The 19,918-nt window shown below is 37.8% G+C and overlaps 1 pseudogene; it reads left to right on the forward strand.

The window, feature by feature from the left end:
• The first annotated feature begins 852 nt into the window (after positions 1-852).
• On the forward strand, positions 853-953 carry LOC116506880 (annotated as a pseudogene).
• The last annotated feature ends 18,965 nt before the right edge of the window (positions 954-19,918 follow it).

Genomic DNA, 19,918 nt, shown 5'->3' on the forward strand with positions numbered 1-19,918 from the left:
GTGTAGTTGATGAATTACCAAGATGCAGAAAACGTTCAGTCTAGCCCTGAACAAAGTCAGAAGATTTCCAAATGACCACAATATCTTCCTATAAGAAACATAGAAAGAATCTAGAGCAGAGGCGTTCTACTTAAGAGACAAAATCTTCCTCTTCTTAAGCAAGTTCCTTAGTTGGTTCTCCTTTCTGCCTTGCTGGTGGGACTATATGTTCATGCTATAGTTCAGGATCAAACTTGTGTTTCATCTCAGACAATGGTCTACTTTCTTTCTTCCTTTTTGTTTCATTTTTGTTTATTAGTTTATAGAATATTATAAAATACAAAATAAAATAGAAGAACAATGGGGGGAGGGGAAAGGGGGAAATGAAATGAGGAAAGATAAGAGAAAGAAAGAAAAAGAATCATTGACTTCTGACTCTATTATAGTAAAATAAGGCATTAATGTCAACTCACAGATTTTTGCTTTTCCATAATAGTATGAACAACAACATTTCTATAAAGATCTGTCAGTCTAATCTGTAAAACCCAAAGTCAGAGTTACATTCTTTTCCACATCAAGCATGAAGTTCAGAAGCGGTTTCCATGCGGAAACAAAAGAACTTATGTTCTTTTCTTTAATTAAGTTAGTCAGTTTTGCCATTTCCGCCAACTCCATCAACTTCTGCAACCATTCCTCCATGATAGGAATTGAAGTTTCCTTCCAGTTTAGGGCATACAATAGTCTTGCTGCTATCAACATCTATAGTAACAAAGTTCCAAATTTTTTCTCCAGTTCTTTTTCATTAAACCTAAGAGGAAAAGTTCTGGTTTCATTTTTATCTCCATTTTCAGAATTTTCTGTATTAAAATATGCGTGCTCGCTTTGGCAGCACGTATACTAAAATTGGAATGCCACAGAGAAGATTAGCATGGACAAAGGTCTACTTTCTCAGCCCTGAAAAGACACTATTTATGTGCATGACATACTCTTTTATCAGATATCATTTCCATGTAACTGTAACTGATAGTAACTAATTTTAAGCTGTTTGTTTAAAGAAGTACCATATTTTTTGGAGTATAAGACGCACCTTTTACATTGAATACAGCATTTTTTGCCTCCCGAAACCTGGCCCCTTCACCAAAATGGCCATGCATAGCCTTTAGGAGCCTTGCAGAGTACTCCTGGGTGCTGGGGAGGGCAAAAATGACCAAAAAACGGGCTGTTTTTTGCTCAATTTTGCCCCGCGCCAGCCCCCAGGAGCACTCTATAAACCTCCTAAAGGCTATGCATGCCCTTTCTTTGAAAAAAAATGGGCTTGTTTTTGCAAAAAACAGAGCGTTTTTTGCCCCCCACCAGGAGCACTCTATAAGCCGCCTAAAGGTTATTCATGCCCTTTTTTGAAAAAAACAAACAGGCCTGTGAAAAAAGGCCATTTTTGGAAGATCTGCAGAGTGCAAAAACTTTTTTTTTTAATTTGCGTCTTATACTCAGGTGCTTCTTATACTCCAAAAATATGGTAAATGCTGTGAAGCTTTCGTTGCTGCCTCCCTTCCCCACCCAGCTCACAAATTAGAGAAGATAAAAATCATTTTTTTCTACAAAATACAACAAAGTTAATCAAGGACAGCAACTTGCAATGTGAAGATACACATTGGTAGAATATAAATCTTGGAGTCTTCTGACATGTATCCTTCAATATCATTATAATTGTTTAGTTTGGTTCCACACATTGGTACAGATAACTTTGCATTCCACCACCTATACAGGTTCTTCTCATCATCCCTCCTTTAATGAGAAGGTACAGCTTGTCTACACAACATTTCCTACTGACTAAGTATGTGATGCTACCAGCAGTATCAGCATTAAGTGAATGCCATCATCAGGTTTCGTGATTCAAAGGATGCTGCTGAGAATTTCAAACATGTGAGGTCAAGTTCAATGTCAGAAAATTAAATGACAGAGAATTTATCATGTCATACTTTTCAGGGCGACGCCATCATTCAAAGTCGGAGATATGCTCTCTGTATAAATGTCTCAGATTTAATCCATGCAGTGATTGTAACCAAACTTAATAGAAGCCAAAGACATGTTGCTTCCCATCCATTACGCCTACCTATATGATAAGTGTCTTCCAAATAACAGCTCCACATAACAATTCCAAATAACAATTTCAAGGAGAGAAGCAACCTAGAACAAAAGAGAAATATCAAGTGAGAACAATTAATTAACAATTACTCAGTGGAACAACCTGTCTCCAGAAGCTGTGAATGCTCCAACACTGGAAGTTTGTAAGAAGAGATTGGACAACCATTTTTCTGAAATGGTATAGGGTTTCCTGCCTGAGCAGGGGTTTGGACTAGAAGACCTCCAGGATCCATTCTATTTTATTCTGTTCTATTCTATTCACAAAGGATGAGATAGGTGGTAGTCTAGGAAGTATGACTTCCAACTTAGAGGGCTGTGCAGACCTTTGAAGAAGTGCTTTGCTTCAATGAAGCTCAGACAAATGATTTTACGTCTATTAAACACAACTTCTTCCCATTGTAGAATTGACATTGGGGACAAGTGAAATCACTTTAAATTGCATGACATTCATAGTTGTCTCAAAAAAAGTGTTTTAAGGCACAGCCTGGATTTGTATCTATCCCACATTCTCAATATAGTATGTGTGTTATCATGATTTTTAATACAAATTAACCTGGACTTCATCATACTCAGCAAATCTCTCTAATTGCATGAAATCTGGATCTCCCTCTTTGTGCCTTTGTCTTTACCAACCTTCTTAAGTCTATAGCACAACAGCCAAACTAGAAAACAGGAGTGGACCTGCAGTAAAACTTCCTCTTCCCCATATTCTATGCCCCGTCTTTCCCTGCTCTTTATTTTCACAAATACACACACACAAACACACATAGACAAATACATACAACCTAAACATATGAATATCATATATCTAGTTTGGCTTGACTAAATATATTGAGTGAAGCCTGTATGTGAATTTATGTTCTGGACTTTCAGGCAGCATGGATGGAATCAAGGGACTTTTTTATTTTATTTTATTTAAAAAAGTATCTCAGAATTACAACTGTGTCAGCTGTCCAAGCTGGAAACACAATATAACTCTGAGTGTTGCTTGGTTTAGAAACTGGCTCTTCCCGATATGAAGTCTTGATTTGCAAAGCAAAAAAAAAAAGTTCATGAACTTTCCAAACACACCTACGCTAATTAATATTTTCACATGAAAAATGTGTGGAATCTGCAGTTTTGAATTAGTTTGGGTGGATCTTGGCAGCTTTGAAATATTAAGTATTGAGAGCAATGTAAAATATGGACTTTCACAAATTTGGGAGGCTGACTAATATTTTGTATTGAAATATAGATGTCCAAGGGGACTATCTTCTGCACTACTAAAGAAAACAGAGAAGAAGTGTCTGTAGGGGACCTCAGGTGTCAAGGGATCAGTTCTGTCCAAACACATTCCTTCAATGATCTTTTGGGGCTGGTATCTGAATTTGCAAGAGGCTGGTGTCGTTGTCCAATGCCCATGTATTTGTGAAGCTTGAGAGTTTCAAGCTTGAACTCTTGAATGTCTTGAAACTTTCAAGTTTCAATCAATCAATCAAAATGGAGCTGGATGGGACATTGGAGGTCTTCTAGTCCAACCACCTGTCAAGCAAGAGCTGAGCTCAATCAACTTCATACAACTTCAGCAACAGAGTGGTCAATTCCTGGAATGCACTACCTGACTCTGTTGTTATATCCTCAAGCCCCCATAACTTTAACCTTAAACTGTCTACTGTTGACCTCACTCCATTCCTAAGAGGTCAGTAGGGATGTGCATAAGCGCACCAGTGTGCCTAATGTTCCTATCCTACTGTCATCAATTATTTGTCCCCATTTCCTGTGTTCTTATTCATGTTTATTCTTATTCCTGTTATCTTGTACATGAGTGACAAACTAACTAACTAAATAAAATAAATAAACTTCAGGCTGGTTCAAAATCAGCATTTCTCTTTAGACCTTTAATGGACAATGGAGTTTGGAATCAGCAGAAAATGCAGGGGCGTGGATAGAAACTATAGGAACAGCCTGGGTTTTTATAATTCAATGTTATTTTGTTTATTAATTAGGTTATTAGAGCCTTATTCCATCTTTATTACTTTATAAGTAATTCAATGCAGCGAACATACCTAATACAGCTGCCTCCTGTTTTCCCAACAACATCCCTGTGAGGTGGGTTTTGTTGAGAGAGGGACTGACCCAAAGTCACACAGTTACCTTTCATGCCTAAGGCAGGACTAGAACTCAGTGGCTTTTTCCCCCTTAATACACCAAACTGGCTTTTGTAAAGAGGGGAATGTCTGAGCAGGATTCTCATCATTCCCATTCCCACAGTATTATCTGATTCAACTTTTCTTTTATTTTTCAATGATTGGCTTAGTTTTATTTGTGTTATTTTATAAGCAGCTTCCCCATCTTTAAACATAATTAGTCTGTAAAAAGGGATGAGAAAGGATGGCATTTGAGATTTTTAAAAGAATAGCAAGATATGATGATGATTTAGGAGTAGGTTCAGGCATTTCTGTTCTGACCAGACAGATTCTAATTTCACATTTAACTTTGTAACTGAAAAAAGTGCATTAGTGGAAGTTATGTATAAAGAGTGGTGTTTATTTAAAAGTGCTTATATGAGAAAAAAACATCTTGAAAAGAATTGTACTGGGGAAATTTACATATCAAACAACAAAACCAGAATTATTTGCATGTTTCAAAAAGTTTCTTGGGGAATTTACTTAATAGTTATGTAAATCAGGGGAAAATGAAAATAAATGGTTGCGTTTTTAAAAAATCCATTAAATATTACCATCAAATTAAAATGCTATCTATTAAATATAAGTAGAGCAAGGAATATATCAAAAAGTAGAAAAATACACTAAGCTAATGAGCTCTGGTGGCATAGTGGTTAGAATACAGTACTGCAGGCTACATCTACTGACTGCTGGCTGACTGCAATTTGGCAGTTCAAATTTCACTAGGTTCAAGGCTAACTTAGCCTTCCATCCTTCTGGGGTGGGTAAAATGAGGACCCAGATTGTTGAGGCCAATAGGCTGATTCTGCTTAGAGAGGGCTGTAAAGCACTATGAAGCGATATATGTCTAAGTGCTTTCGTTATTACTAATCAGAGTAAACATCAGCTTCTGATAGCCACTGCTACCAAAATATTTCAATTGGACTTGGAATTGTTGATCTGTGATTATTCATTGTGATACTGTATATGAAAAAACTTATTAATAAGTAGTCTGATTAGATATACCAAATTTAGTCTCTGATATATGAATCAACTATAAAACCCATATGCTGGGATGTCTTTTTTCCTCTGTATTATTGTAGAGTTTCCACAGTTTTAGATATCTCTTTAATCTATGGCTGTTTAGCTAACAAATAAAATTATTCTTAATAGTCACTCAAGAGCCAGTTTGGTGTTCAATAATCACTTGAGCACAGTTAAAACAGGGGTCCCCAACCCACAGTCTATGGACTGGGACTGGTCCGTGGCATGCCAGAAACTGGGCCCTGCAAACCCCCATCCATGGGATGCAGGCAGCATGCGAAATCACGCCCCACAACTAGTCCATGGAAACAACATGGGGAAGCCTGGGGAAATGGTCTCTGGTCCCAAAATGTTGGGGGTTGCTGAGTTAAGTTATCAGGGTAGAAATCAGGAGACTCTGAGTTATAAAATCAGCTTAGGCCCAAAGCCAGCTATCAGTGAAGCAATGGGAAGCCACTTCTGAAAATGTTGCCAAGAAAACTGCAAGGACTAATCCAGGCAATTGCCTAGAGTTATAACTATAACAACTATAAACATACATACATACATACATACATACATACATACATACATACATACATCTTGAGTTCTTAATCTGTGTGTGTGTGTGTGTATGCATACACATACACATATATGTATGTACACAAATATGCACACATACATAAAATCTCTTACGAAACAACATCTTATTCTTACAAAATGATGCGTTTCTTTTGATCTTTGCCTTTAGACTAAAATCATCTATTCAAGCACTTGCCTGTCTTCTCTGTGAACATTATACACAGCTGTGTGGATGCAGTGGATTCTTGCAATTGCTCAGCTTTCGGTTGTTTAGGAATTGAGGTGGTTATAGAGCCAATGAAAAGAAATGAACTCTTTTAGGCCTACTTGAAAACCAATGAGATAAAGGGAAGAAGGCGGGGCTTAGCAGTGAGAAGACGGAGTTTCAGGCTATTCCTGAAATTCCCCTATTCCGAAGGAATTGGAGGGTCGTTTCGGATCCTATCTGTCCCGGAGAGACAGTGAAAGGTTATGGGAGATCCAGTGACCTCAGAGATGTTCGCAAGTCTCTGGGGGGCTTGGAATTTAACCCCTTTTGCCAGCTCCTTCTGGATTAGCTGTAAGCTAACCGAAACTGCAGGTTGCCCCTAAGAATGGTGGAAGTGATTTCAACTGGTAAGCTGATTTTATTACTCAAAGAGATACGGTCCGCATTAAAATTTAAGCTAATTGAAACCAAAGAACAGAAGAATATAGTGGCGAATTGTTTTTTTTTAATGGATTTATGGCCGGTGGTTACCCTATTTCTTAAATGTTTTAAAGATTACTTCAACATTCCCTCTGACTCTTCTTAAGTGGGCTGTAAACTAATCTACTACAATTTGGCTTCTTACGATCTGACACTTTTATTGCTTGGCTGTGTTGGTCTAAGATTGCACAGCTCCCAGCGTGTTCTTACTTGCAAATATCTTAGAGCTTCTAGCTGCGTCACAACATGGCGTCTATACATGCTTCAAGTGATTCGTTTCAAATGATTTTCTCTGCATTTCAAAAGTTGTTTGACACATATGAAAGATTTGAAAAAAAGCTGGACTATTTAACATTAAAATATGAAGAAAAAAGTGAGAACGTTGAATGTTTGAATGTTCCTGAAATACAAATGAAGAATGTCAGAAATGAAGTTTTTCAACTTGCTGACACGCTGGGCGTCTGGTTTACTTCGGAGGGAGAAAGAGATGCAACGCTTGAAAGGGGGGCAGCCATACAGAAGATTTATTTTAAAAGACAGAGCGCAGGAGGAATGAGAAGCATTAAAGAACCTATACTTTATGAAACATCATTTGCAGAATTTTCGATACCACCCTTGAGAATTAAAGACAAACTGAAAAGTGCAACAAGCCTGGGACAACGTTATTATTACATCAGAGCCATCCTGAGCAAAAAGGTGCGAAGATATTCCTGTTTGGACTTGCTTATAACAACATTTGGTAAATCTGTTCCATGAATGGCAATAGGACTAAGGAGGTTTTGTTATTGGAGAGACATAGGCTGATAGATGGAAGAATACAATTTAAAATTAGCTAAATCTAATTACTCTTATTTGTAATAGACATAGCTGAATAATAATTGATATTGATAGTAATGTATATAATGTGGAGTTGATATGATAAATAATAATTGGATATGAGAAGGGAAGGTTGGAAATATTTTTGGACCATATACAAAGGTTATTAATCACAATAATTATCACTATTAAAAAATAAAATAAAATATATACAGTTAAATGTTAACTAATATGGGGAAAATGTTACGATATACAATATAATTACATAAAGAAGGGAGAATGATAATAAACTATACTGCATGGAAGATGGAATTCTTGGTATTAAATATTATGGATGTTCAGCTAAAATAGGATATGAGGATTTGATGTTAATAGAGGATTTTACAAACAAGTAAATGAAATGTCAGCATGTGGTTATGGATTAAATCTTTGGCATAGTTAAGGATGAAGGATGTTTAAATAACTGTAGTCAACTAAAAATGGAGGTATAATGATGTCAATATAGTAAACATTTGAGTTGATATTTGAATTAATATGAATTAATGGAAGAGATGCACCAAAACATGTTGTAACCAGCTGATATACTTTTTTTTAATAATATATACCTGTGTTCTTTTTTTTTGTTTCTTTTTTCTTTTTGGTTTTTCTTTTGTTTTTCTTTTTTTCTTTTCCCTGCCTTGTTTTTTGTTCTTTTTGTCTTCTTTGTTGTTTTTTTTCTTTTCCCACTGGTGTGGGTATGTATTGTTTAAGAAACAAAAATCATCATCATCATCATTATTATTATTATTATTATTTAATAACAATTATAGTCAAATGAAAATGGATATATGATGATGGTGACATGTATGAATATTTGAGTTAAAATGCTCGAGTTAACATGAATTATGTTTGTTGACTGTGGAAGAGATGCGCAAAAGTCTATTTGTAACCAACTGATACACTTTCTATAGCATGTAAAGAAGGATGTTGTATTTGTTTTAAATTAAAAATTAAAAAATTTTAACTAAAAAAAACAACAATGAGATAAAATCCCACCTCTTTGAGGATCAGGGCATTCAATTCAGTTTCATGAATTTATCCAGGCTGAGCTTCAGATTGCTCTAGATCTCACAGCTAATAAGCCTGTAAAGGAGGCTAAATTAATTATATTGTTTTTTGAACACCTGCTTCCTGTAGGCCAGGGGTCTGCAACCTTGGCAACTTTACGACTTGTGGACTTCAACTCCCAGAATTCCTCAGCCAGCATGCACAGTCTGAGGAATTCTGGGAATTGAAGTCCACAAGTTGTAAAGTTGCCAAGGTTGCAGACCCTGACTGTAGGCCACTGAGCCACCAGTCAAATTCTCCTATTTAGAATAGACTATTTAAGTATTCCAAATAGACAATGGGGAGCTAACACTGACTTTAAACAAGCTGTGATATTTGTTTGCACCATTCATGTACTATTCCTACTCACCATTACAAATCACTTTGATTTTTTTACATTCCTATAGAGACTCAATCTGAAATAGATTAGCCAAAGAGAAGGTGTCAGCCTCTGCTTTGCTGTTGCTTTCGGCTGCCATGAAACGGGGAGGGAGGGCATGGTATTTGGGAGGGGTTACTCATTGTGCTGGAGGAAGGTTCTGGAGCTCAGCTGCCTGTCGGACTACGCATGCGTAGGAGATTCCCGCCAGGACTAACGGCACCCACATTCCATCTTCGTGATGCCTTTTGAAGTTATCTCACACCTGACACTTGGGAGAATTATGATTGGACTGTAACTGTGATGCCAAGGGGTGGGAAATGGGTTATTCTATATATCTTAAATTTAAATATATTTTATTCATTTTCACATTCCATTTTACAATCACTTATATACAGGGTATTTGCTATAAGGAAAAAAAAAAGAAATAAAAAAAAATTTAAAAAAGAAAACACAACTCATCATTCACAACCCCACCTGACACTTCCATCCTCCATACACCCCATCTACCCCCTCCAACTTTCCTTTCCTCCCTCTAACGCTCCCCTCCTACTTCCCTTTCCCCTCAAACCTTCCTTCTCCCCTTACTCCCAACACGCCCTCCTTACATTCCCCTTACTCCTTCCTTACTCCTCCCTCCTCTTTCCCTCTACCTCCCTCCTTGGTGTATTCCTTTATTCAAGTGTTGTTTATTATAATCTGATAAAAAGTAAAATAAACCAAGGAAAAAAAAAAATATAAAGAAAGAAAAGAGAAAAAAAAAGGAAAAAAAAAAAGAACAACCGTATATAAGTGCATTCTTGTTCTTATTGAGACTATGTTAACACCCACCCACCCACCCCCCATAAATCCCCATCCCTACTCCTCCCGACTTCCCAGGGCCCACACCTGGCACTGCCTTCTATCTAAAGTATCTTATGTTCGTATGGATTAAAAATAAAAGTAATATATTAAGGGGAAAAAAAACAAAAACAAAAAAAAGAAAAGAACAAAGAAAAAAGAAAAAAAAAGAAACTCTTTGTGTTAAGCTCAGCCCCCCATCTTTATCTATGCTTAAATAGTATAAGTCATTCTATCTATATTTTATTCTCGTCTCTTGCTTCTTTGTTATTTACCCCGACCTCCTGTAGACTCTCCCGTTCCTCTTCCTTAACCTTGTATTCAGATAAACATTTATCCAAATTTGTATAGACATCAATATACAATCTAACTCAAAAATAATCCCTTCTAGTAAAATTTAAGCAGCGTGGCTCATTCCACATATTCAAATATTACTTTACAGAAGAATAATCAAACTTTCCCTTTCTTAACCTTAATTTCAAACAATAATTCAAAATAATCTGACCAAACTTTCCCTTCTTAGTAAAGTTTAAGCAGCGTGGATCAAGTATTACTTTACACAAAAATCAGTTTGCATTCTATCTTGAAATGATCCCGACCAGCTTTCCCTTCTAATAGGATTTAAACAACGTAAATCATTCCGCGTGCATTTTGCCCTCATCCCTTGCTTCTCTGATATTTACCACTATCAAATTTATGCAGACATTAGTTTAAAATTTAGCTCAAAATAATTTCACCAAGCTTTCCCTTCTAATAAAAATTAAATAGCATAGATCATTCCACATATTCAAATAATACTTTCAACAAGAATCAGTTTACCTTCCGTTTTAAAATTATCTCATCCAGCTTTCCCTTCTAACAGAATTTAAACAACATAAATCATTCTGCATTAATTTTACATATATACATTCAGTATCACCCCACCAATATACGTAAATCATTCCGCATGCATTTTACCCTCATCCCTTGCTTCTCTAATATTTGCCACTATCAAATTTATGCAAACATTAGTTTAAAATCTAGCTCAAAATAATTTCACCAAGCTTTCCCTTCTAGTAAAAATTAAATAGCATAGATCATTCCACATATTCAAATAATAGTTTCAACAAGAATCAGTTTACCTTCTATTTTAAAATAATCTCTTCAAACTTTCCCTCCTAACAAGATTTAAACAGTGTAAATCATTCTGCATGCATTTTACATATATACATTCAGTATCACCCCACCAATAAATTCCGCTTTTTCTGCCGGAGAGAGGTCGCAAACCCCCATTCAATCCACAACTTTGGCGAATATTTTAGAATGTCTAAATCCTCAAACTCCGCTTTTCTGCTTCTCCGAGGGAGGAGGAGCTACCCCCTCCATCTTGCAGCCATGTGGTCTGTTGCTTGCCTTCTCCTTCGGCTTGTCTCTCCTCTTTTCCAAGTGAATCAGGAAGTCCCGCCTTCAAAGTCTTGTAATAGAAATCTCGAGCCTCCGAAACAGAATTGAGACGAAGTCTTTGATTCTCAAATGTGACCGTAATGCCGGCTGGGGCCTCCCATTTATATTGAATCTGATGATTTCTAAGCTCTTTAGTTAAAAAGGTATAGTCCCTTCTTGCCTTTAACATCTGGAAAGGTATTTTTTTGAAGACAATCAAGTCCTGGCCATCAACTCTCAATCTATTATTGTAAAATTTTTGCATGATCGCGTTTCTGGATTCTTTTGTGGAGAAATATATGATTATGTCCCTCGGGAGCTGTCGCTGTTCCGCTACCAACGAATTCTGGCGATAGATTTTCCGAATCTGCCAATCAAAGTTAAGTCCCGGGCTTCCCACCACATGGCTGAGGGCTTCAACAAAGGTCTGTTTCAGATTCTCTCGCTCCTTTTCACGGAATCCTCTGACTCTTATTGCGAATGCCTTCTTATTAAAGTTTATCATAACGAGCTGTTCTTGAGTGTCTCTAATTTTTTGTTGTAATATTTGAATATTAGTAGTCAAATTAGAATTAGCCTCCTCCAAACTTTCCAATTTATTCTCTATTTCAGCGGTATAATCTGACAGGGCAGACACGGCTGCAAACGTATTCGCCTTCATTTGGTCAATTTTAGACTTTAAATCACCATATAGCTCCAATACAAATTCCTTAATTTCTTGTTTAAAATCATTAAACATTTGAAAAAAAAATTCCTGTGTTAAGAATTCTCCAGTAGAGGGCGTAGGAGACAAGGGCTGCGATTCCAGTGTAAATTCTTTAAGTTCATTCACAGATTCTTTAGGCACATTTGTAGAGAGACGCTTCGATTTTGACCTGGGTGCCATTATAAATAAGCAAATAAACAGCGCTTTCGCTCCCCTCTGTTTCCAAAAAAACCAAAAAAAATTATTTTGTTAAGGAGCGGTCTGCAGGAAGGTAGAACCGGCTACGTACATCCCCTATCAGTCACCAACGGAGAGAAATCGCCATTTTGAAGTCCGTTTAAACAAAGAAACCTCTAAGACAAATGGTGCTGGTATTTAAGATAGTAATAAAAGCATAAATCTCACAGGAGTGGGACCCGCCCGTATTAATCCTAGCTTCAAACAACTTTGCTTTGTCCTGGGGGGGGGGTCGCCTGTCTAGGGCTGCAAAAAAAGGCAGCTGAGAAGAACTGGCTGGAGATAAAAGCTCCACTCACGCTGGATCTAATCTCTGTCCACAGCCCAAAAAAAAGAGAAAGGCTGTGAATTACGAATAGACCCTAGCACACAGAGCTACTCCCTGCCCCTTTATAGCCAAAAAGGGGTGATATCTATGATCTTATTTAGATATACAGACCAGATCTCTGAGAGGAGCTCGGTTGAGCCCTCCTCGGCGACAGGCTCCGCCCCCCCGGAAGCCGGTTATTCTATATATCAATCGCTTTCGCGCCTAAATAATCAGACTTCGCTTCGCTATGCCTTTAATCATTTATAATTAGTAAAAGTACACTTGATTTCTACTCATGGAGTCTCGTGGTCTTCTTTCCTAATTATCTAATGGAGAGGTGCTGACAGAAGGTCACTAATCAAACAACTGACTATATATTTTAGAGGTGTCACCAAGGAGAGGAATATCTCTTTACCCACAAGAACATTTCAGTACTTGATGTCATTTAACTCTATGGGTTAGGACTAATTAAAAGAGCCTGGCTTTTCTCTGCATTCTATGGGAACATAATCCTTTAAGAACTCAAGAGTTACCATAACATAGATCATTGTGAGTGAATAGATATTGTTGCTAAATAAATGTGATGCTTTCAACAATTCTTGCTGCATTTAGACAGTTTGGTCTTGGTAAGGAATTTAAATAAGGTGACCAGACGTCCCGATTTCAGTGGGAGAGTCCCTCTTTTGAACAATTTGTCCCGCATTCCGGGTTTTTTTAAAAAAAAGTCCTGATTTTTTTTAAGTTACGAAAAAGCCTCCAGCCGCCTTATTTTTTGAGCCGAGCGCATTCCCGCCCGCGGGTCCTTGGGAGCTGTTGCCAATGGCTGAGGGAGGAGAACACTTTACTCCATGTGGAGACCGCAGGCTTCCCTCATGGATTTTTTCTTCTTTTGTTGCTTTGAGCAGCCCCTCCCTCCCCCCTCTCTCTTTCTCTCTCTCTCGGAGCTAGTGGCTGCCTACGAGGCTGTCCAAGCTCAGCCCCTCCCCCGCCCTGGACTGCTGCTTTACCTCAGCTACTCGGGGCTTCTAAATTGGCATTGCATGTTGTTTGGGGAGGGGATTACTGTGCCATAGAAACACAGCATATGTCTCACGTGCCTGATAACCTGGTCTCTATACAGAGGAGGTAATTTTAAAAACTTCGGAGCGATTCCAGAAAGAGGGGAGAAAGAGGCTGAAGGAGTGTTTGCACAAGAGGGGGAATTTATAAATGGCCCAGTGAATCCAGAGGAGGAGTCTGTATATTTGTTTGTGTGCATGCGTGCGTGCGTGCGAGAGAGAGAGAGGGGGGGAGGCTGAAGGTGTGCACAGGAGGGGGAATTTATAAACGGCCCAGTGAATCCAGAGGAGGAGTGTGTGTGTGTGTGTGTGTGTGTGTGTGTGTGTGTGTGAGAGAGAGAGAGAGAGAGAGAGAGACACTATCACTAAGTGTTGTAGCTTCTGATTCTTGATGAATGTATTCTATTTTATTTTTCTTTATGTACACTGAGAGCATATTCACCAAAGACAAATTCCTTGTGTGTCCAATCACACTTGGCTAATAAACTATTCTATTCTATTCTATTCTATTCTATTCTATTCTATTCTATTCTATTCTATTCTACTCTACTCTACTCTATTCTACTCTACTCTACTCATTTCTATTTCAATTCTAATAAGGAGATTAGCTTCTCTCTCTTGAAAATGTAAGCTAGCATAAGGCATTATAATGCAAGCTAGCTTTAGCTTTCAAACAGTTAATTTAGTGACCAAAGTTACAATGGCATTGAAAAAAGTGACTGATGACCATTTTTCACACTTAGCGACCATTTTCACACTTAGTGACCGTTGCAGCATCCTCATGGTTATGTGATCAAAATTTTGATGTTTGGCAACAGATTCGTATTTGTGATGGTTTCAGTGTCCTGGGGGTCATATAATCGCCTTGTGTGACCTTTTGACAAAATATATATTTTTTAATCAAGCGCCCCCCCCCCGGTCAATGGTGTCTGAATATAAGGATTTGCAATGAAAAACAACAACTAAACAAGAAATCCCTTAAGCTTCCTTATCATTTTTTAAAAAAAGAATTCAAATATTGTACACTGATGAATGAATATGAAATAAATGGCTAAATCTTCAACAGTTTGACTGTAATTATAATTTACGTACACTATTGTTTAGTGAATTACTTGATATAATTCATGCAACCTACACATTGACACAGTTTAGAACTTAAAAGTCTGTGATTTTCCACCCTTCTTGTAATTTTCTTAGTGGGCTGCTACTTAGGGTGATTACAAAGGCTGAGTCTTCATTGTCTTTTGTTGGTTTTGACTTGAAAACAGTTTGGTCTAGTGATTAAGGTGCCAGGCTAGAAACCCGGAGACTGTGAGTTCTAGTCTCACTTTAGGCATGAAAGCTGGCTGGGTGAATTTGAGCCACTCATTCTCTCACATCCCAACTCACCTCACAGGACTATTATTGTGAGGAAAATAGGAGGAGGAAGGAATATTTGCTATGGTCACCAGTTTGAGTAATTTACAAAAACCCCGATTTTGTCTCTGGGGTTTAGACTTTGGTCCTGATTTTGTCTCCAAAATCCAGGGAAGAATCCTTCATTTCTGGTTGGCCACAACAATTTCTTCCCTAAATCACCTGTTATCCCACTGTATCCCTTTTATAAAAACACTTTCTTTATCCATGACTTGGGACTGGTTTATAAATTTGAATTGCGTCATGTGTGAAAGACCAGATCAGAGGTGGTATTCAGCTGGTTCTGACCAGTTCTGGGGACCTGGTAGCGGAAATTTTGAGTAGTTCGGAGAATGGGCAAATACCACCTCTGACTGTCCCCACCCCCATCTCTTCTCTGCCTCCCCAGTCCCACCTGATCGGAAGGGAATGGAGATTTCGCAGTAACCTTCCCCTGGAGTGGGGAGGGAATGGAGATGTTACAATATCCTTCCCCTGCCATGCCCACCAAGCCATGCCCACCAAGCCATGCCACACCTATTAAGCAACGCCCACAGAACCGGTAGTAAAAAAAATTGAATCCCACCACTGGACCAAAGCCACACATGAATGTCATGTGTGAAAGACCAGTCCACCAATTAAAGTGATGTATTGCTACTCATGCCCATACACTGGAATCTTTTCAACAAATGATTATCACCTGCTTAGAGTTAGATAAGAAGGGGTTGACATAGTCCTCTTGTGACTACATAGGGATTCTAGGCTGATCCCTCTTTCAATTCCATCCCTGGGTCCTTCCGCTCCTTCTCCCACAAATTGACAGTATACTTGTGTGCAGCAAGAGAGCCAATCAGATTTTTTAAAATATATGTTCCCATGAGAACTATCAGTCATTAAGCAAGAGGCAACCATATCCCATCAGATCCACACATAAGAGGCACATGGCTGATCCTTTACAGGCAGGGGAGATGTATGCAGGCAGCAGTGTGTATCCATGCCTCTGAGGGAAGACACTGAAACAATTGGCAAACAATTGGCAAACAATTTAATATTAAAACTCCCACGATGCTCCAATAATTTCCACGGGAAGGTGAAACTCCATTTTCATGATCCACATTAATAGCTGTAATAATTTCCTCATCAAAAAGACTGGAATATATTTATTACAGACAGTAAAAAAGAAAGAAAGAGAGAGAGAGAGAGAGAGAGAGAGAGAAAGAAAGAAAGAAAGAAAGAAAGAAAGAAAGAAAGAAAGAAAGAAAGAAAGAAAGAAAGAAAGAAAGAAAAGAAATAGGGAAAACCTTCACAATACAACAGGACTCAGCTTTTTTCACAACTATTGGAAAAACAGGGCTGAATTAATTCTCTCTTTCTCACATACACACATACATAGATACACACTCAGACTCCCTCCTCCACCACCTTTTTTTACCTTGCGGGCATAAATCCATTTAGTCAGATTAAATAAAAAGGGAAAGAGGGATGTCCTTGGTGAAAAGCCTTCAAACAAAAGGAGTTTTTTTGTGTGTGAAAGCCATAAATTTTTAAATATGTTACTGATTCCAAAATAAAACGCTTGCTTTTTAGATCAGGCTTTCTCTTGTAAACCTGTTTGTGAGAGCCTTGAGTAGTTTTTATATGTCCTCTTTTATTATTTATGAAATGGCTTTTCTTTAGAACATTCTCAGGTGCTCTGAGACCATGGCACGATCAGGAAGCTTTTCAATAGGCATTTCCATCTCCTAATCCTTCTGTCTATACAAACCAAATATTGATCTCTTTAGTAAACCAACCTGTACTAGTAAAGACTGTAAAAAGAGTGTTTATTCTGCTTTGGGGGCCCTGACAGCTGCTGAATGGTTGGATTATGATGTCACCGTCATAAATATACTATAAACATGGGAAATGCAGAGAAATAAAACATGAAAGAAAATTTTTGAGCTCTATTGAAGCGTGCCGTGTCTCTGTTTCTTTTTAAAAACAAAAGTTCTGGATGTCCTTATTTTATAAGCCATCTTCTCTTTCAGTTTCTCTTTATTTTCCAGAGGATCTAGAAAGTCAAGGTCGAGCACTTGAAGAATTCAAATTCAACCAGTTGTTTCTGAAGTATATAGTGCGTTTCCATTCAAGTTTAACTGAGCACAAATGGTGCACAGAAAGTCACTAGGTGGCACTAAGCCTTAATTCTGTATTAATAGAAATGTGGGAATTTGAATGCTGTATTGTCAGAGATTCTCTTGTTAAAACAAAGCCTGGAGAAAGGTTGCAAAGCACATGGGATACTAACACCTGCTTGCTTCCCTCCCCCTTAAAACAGTTGCTCAAGTCTAAATCATTGATTTAAAACTAAATTAACATGTCTTTGATGTTCATAGATAAACTGTGCATAAGCAACCATCTGATTTGCATTGGTGATAATTAATCTGATGATTTGATTTATACTTGATCTTTCCGAAACCTGAAATACTACTACTAGGTTTGCAAGAATAAGCAGAAATCCATTCTGCAAAAGTTGTCAAAGCAATGTTGTAAGAGCAGTCTGAATATATAGTAAATTTCATGTGAGAGTTGAATAATATGGAGATTCCAAATCTGTAACTGTGGGGCATCTATGGAATTTTTGGTGAACTTCTTGGTTGATGGAATAGCAATAGTGAAATTATTGATAGCAATAGCACTTGGACTTATATACTGCGTCACTGAGCTTTACAGCCGTCTCTAAGCGGTTTAGTCAGTCTATTGCCCCCAACAATCTGGGTCCTCATTTTACTGACCTCAGAAGGATGGAAGGCCGAGTCAACCTTGAGCCGGTGAGAATCAAATTGCTGGCAGCCAGCAGAATTAGCCTGCAATACTGCATTCTAATCACTGCACCACCACAGGCCTCTTAATTCCTTCAAATCCTAGTTCTGTTCTCAGGCAGAATGAAACTTCAACGAAAAAATATATATTTGGGGACAGAGAGAGAATACTAAGAAAAGCTTTTTGACAGATACTGTAGGACTAGAAAGGATTTGATTTCATCAATTAGTATACTAACTTATTTCACCTCAGTGTGCAGATCTGAACATCATTCTGAAACACAGAGCAATGTGACATGAAGTACCGACATGAAGGCCATTGAGTTATCTAAGATTCTGTCTGCACAAGTCCCACAAGCCTGAACAAAGGAGAATTTCTTCTTTTAAGAGATATTTTCAGGTATTTTGAACTGAATTATTTTAATTATCACTTGATGTACTATAGAATTTCAGGTGAAAACTGGTAGAAATGTAAGGAGCCTGAAATAGACTTAATCCATTCCTAGGTATGGCTTAATGTTTTATGAGGTGAATGTAATTGTAGGGTGTGAATATTTCCTAAGTGATAGATGCATATGTCCAATGGGAGAGTTTATTACACATGAAAATAGAAAGAGGTTGCTCACTGCAGTTATTAAATAAAAGGTAGGCAGCTTTATAATGTCAAGTTTTTATTTGACGCACCCTAAATGGTTGATGGATTGGAGATGCCAATTCACAGAACAGACAACACAGATGCCAAAAAGTTATAAAGCACCAATTTATCAGGATACCATCTATCATTCCTTCTGTAGAGTGGTTGTGACTGAAGTCATACCCACTGTCCTCTTCTCTGATTCCCTTAGGATAATAGGAAGAAGCTTCATCAAATGAAATTCTTTTTTTAGTACTATTTACCGTCTAAAGCTAAAGCATACTTAGTTTCAGCATGCTCTGATGGTCTAGTCCTTTTTCTAGGCAAGCAGACAAATGAAAGGCTGGGAGTTGCTCCTGTTATTGCCACCAATTATTTTTGTGGTTTAAGAAAATGAAGCCAATCTAGGAAAGAATAGTGATTCGGAAGTCTGGTACTTGCTTTGCATAACTCGTTTGTTTATGCATTTATTTTCTTTTAACTTAGAGAAAATAAGGTGGAATGCCAAATGAGTGCTGCAGTGACCTAGAAGTAAAAATGCTTACCTCACACTCAGACAGGTTGAGAGTTCAATCCTAGGCAGTGACAGATGTTTCCCTATCATGCAAAGAGAAAATATCTGCTGTGAACTCCGCATAGGCATCAGGAAGGGTATCCAGCCAGTAAATGCTCATCTGCATTCAGTTACCCCCATCTCTGCTCCAAAGTAAGGGATTATAGTGTTGTAAAAAGAAAAAAGAAAGGTAGAATACCAAACATGGAGAATCCCAAAGGAGATGTTTGTAAGCATGTTTTCAGAAGCCGTCTTAGGGAATCAGAATTAACATCTGATAATAAAAATGAATCATTAAGGCTGAGGCGACCAAACATTTTTCATTTACAAATGAAAGCTTCCTTGTTTCAGAGGCCACGTACATGAGATAGGACACTAGATAGGACCAATGACAAAAACTGTAGAGATGGTTCCCCCCCCCTTCTTTCTGGTTTCCTTTCACCATTTCTTCTCAGTTTCCCCCCACTTTTCTCTCAGATTACTATTTTACTGAGAATGTGTCCTAAATCACTTTTATTCTTTTTTGAAGTTTTGTTTTAAGGAAGCTTCTTCCTATCATCACAAAGGAATCAGAGAGGTGACGACAGTGGATATGAACTCACTTGCAACCACTCTACAAATCCAATTCTGTAAAAGCACAGCTATAAAATTAGTTCAGGAACTGCCGGTTCATTAGTAATGACTGTGTAATTTTTGCAAGGATTGCACAAAATTACATTTAGCCTAATGCTTAGTTATTTATCTTAATCTTGACTTCACCTTCATTAGCGCATTATCGTGACCTCGGCAATTCTTCCTGAATTTTATTGGTTTATTTGTTTGATTTATATCCTGCCTTTCTAGCCAGAGGGCAGAAAGCAGAAATATTGCTTTCTCCATAATGATACACAGCTTTATTTAGATCTTTAAGAACAAAAGATGATTAACATGGAAATGGAACCTGCTGTGAACCGCCCAATTTCAGTTTAAGCTAGAAGGCCTCACCTAACGAAACCCAGGAGATAATTACTAGGTAGGTAGAATGTCAATTTACAATCTGTTGCTACTAATTATAATTTGATGGAGAATAAATCACGGAGGCATCTATCTATAAGCAAACCTTTGCAGGGCCAATACGTCC

The sequence above is a fragment of the Thamnophis elegans genome, chromosome 3, assembly GCF_009769535.1.
Source record: "Thamnophis elegans isolate rThaEle1 chromosome 3, rThaEle1.pri, whole genome shotgun sequence".
NCBI lineage: Eukaryota > Metazoa > Chordata > Lepidosauria > Squamata > Colubridae > Thamnophis > Thamnophis elegans.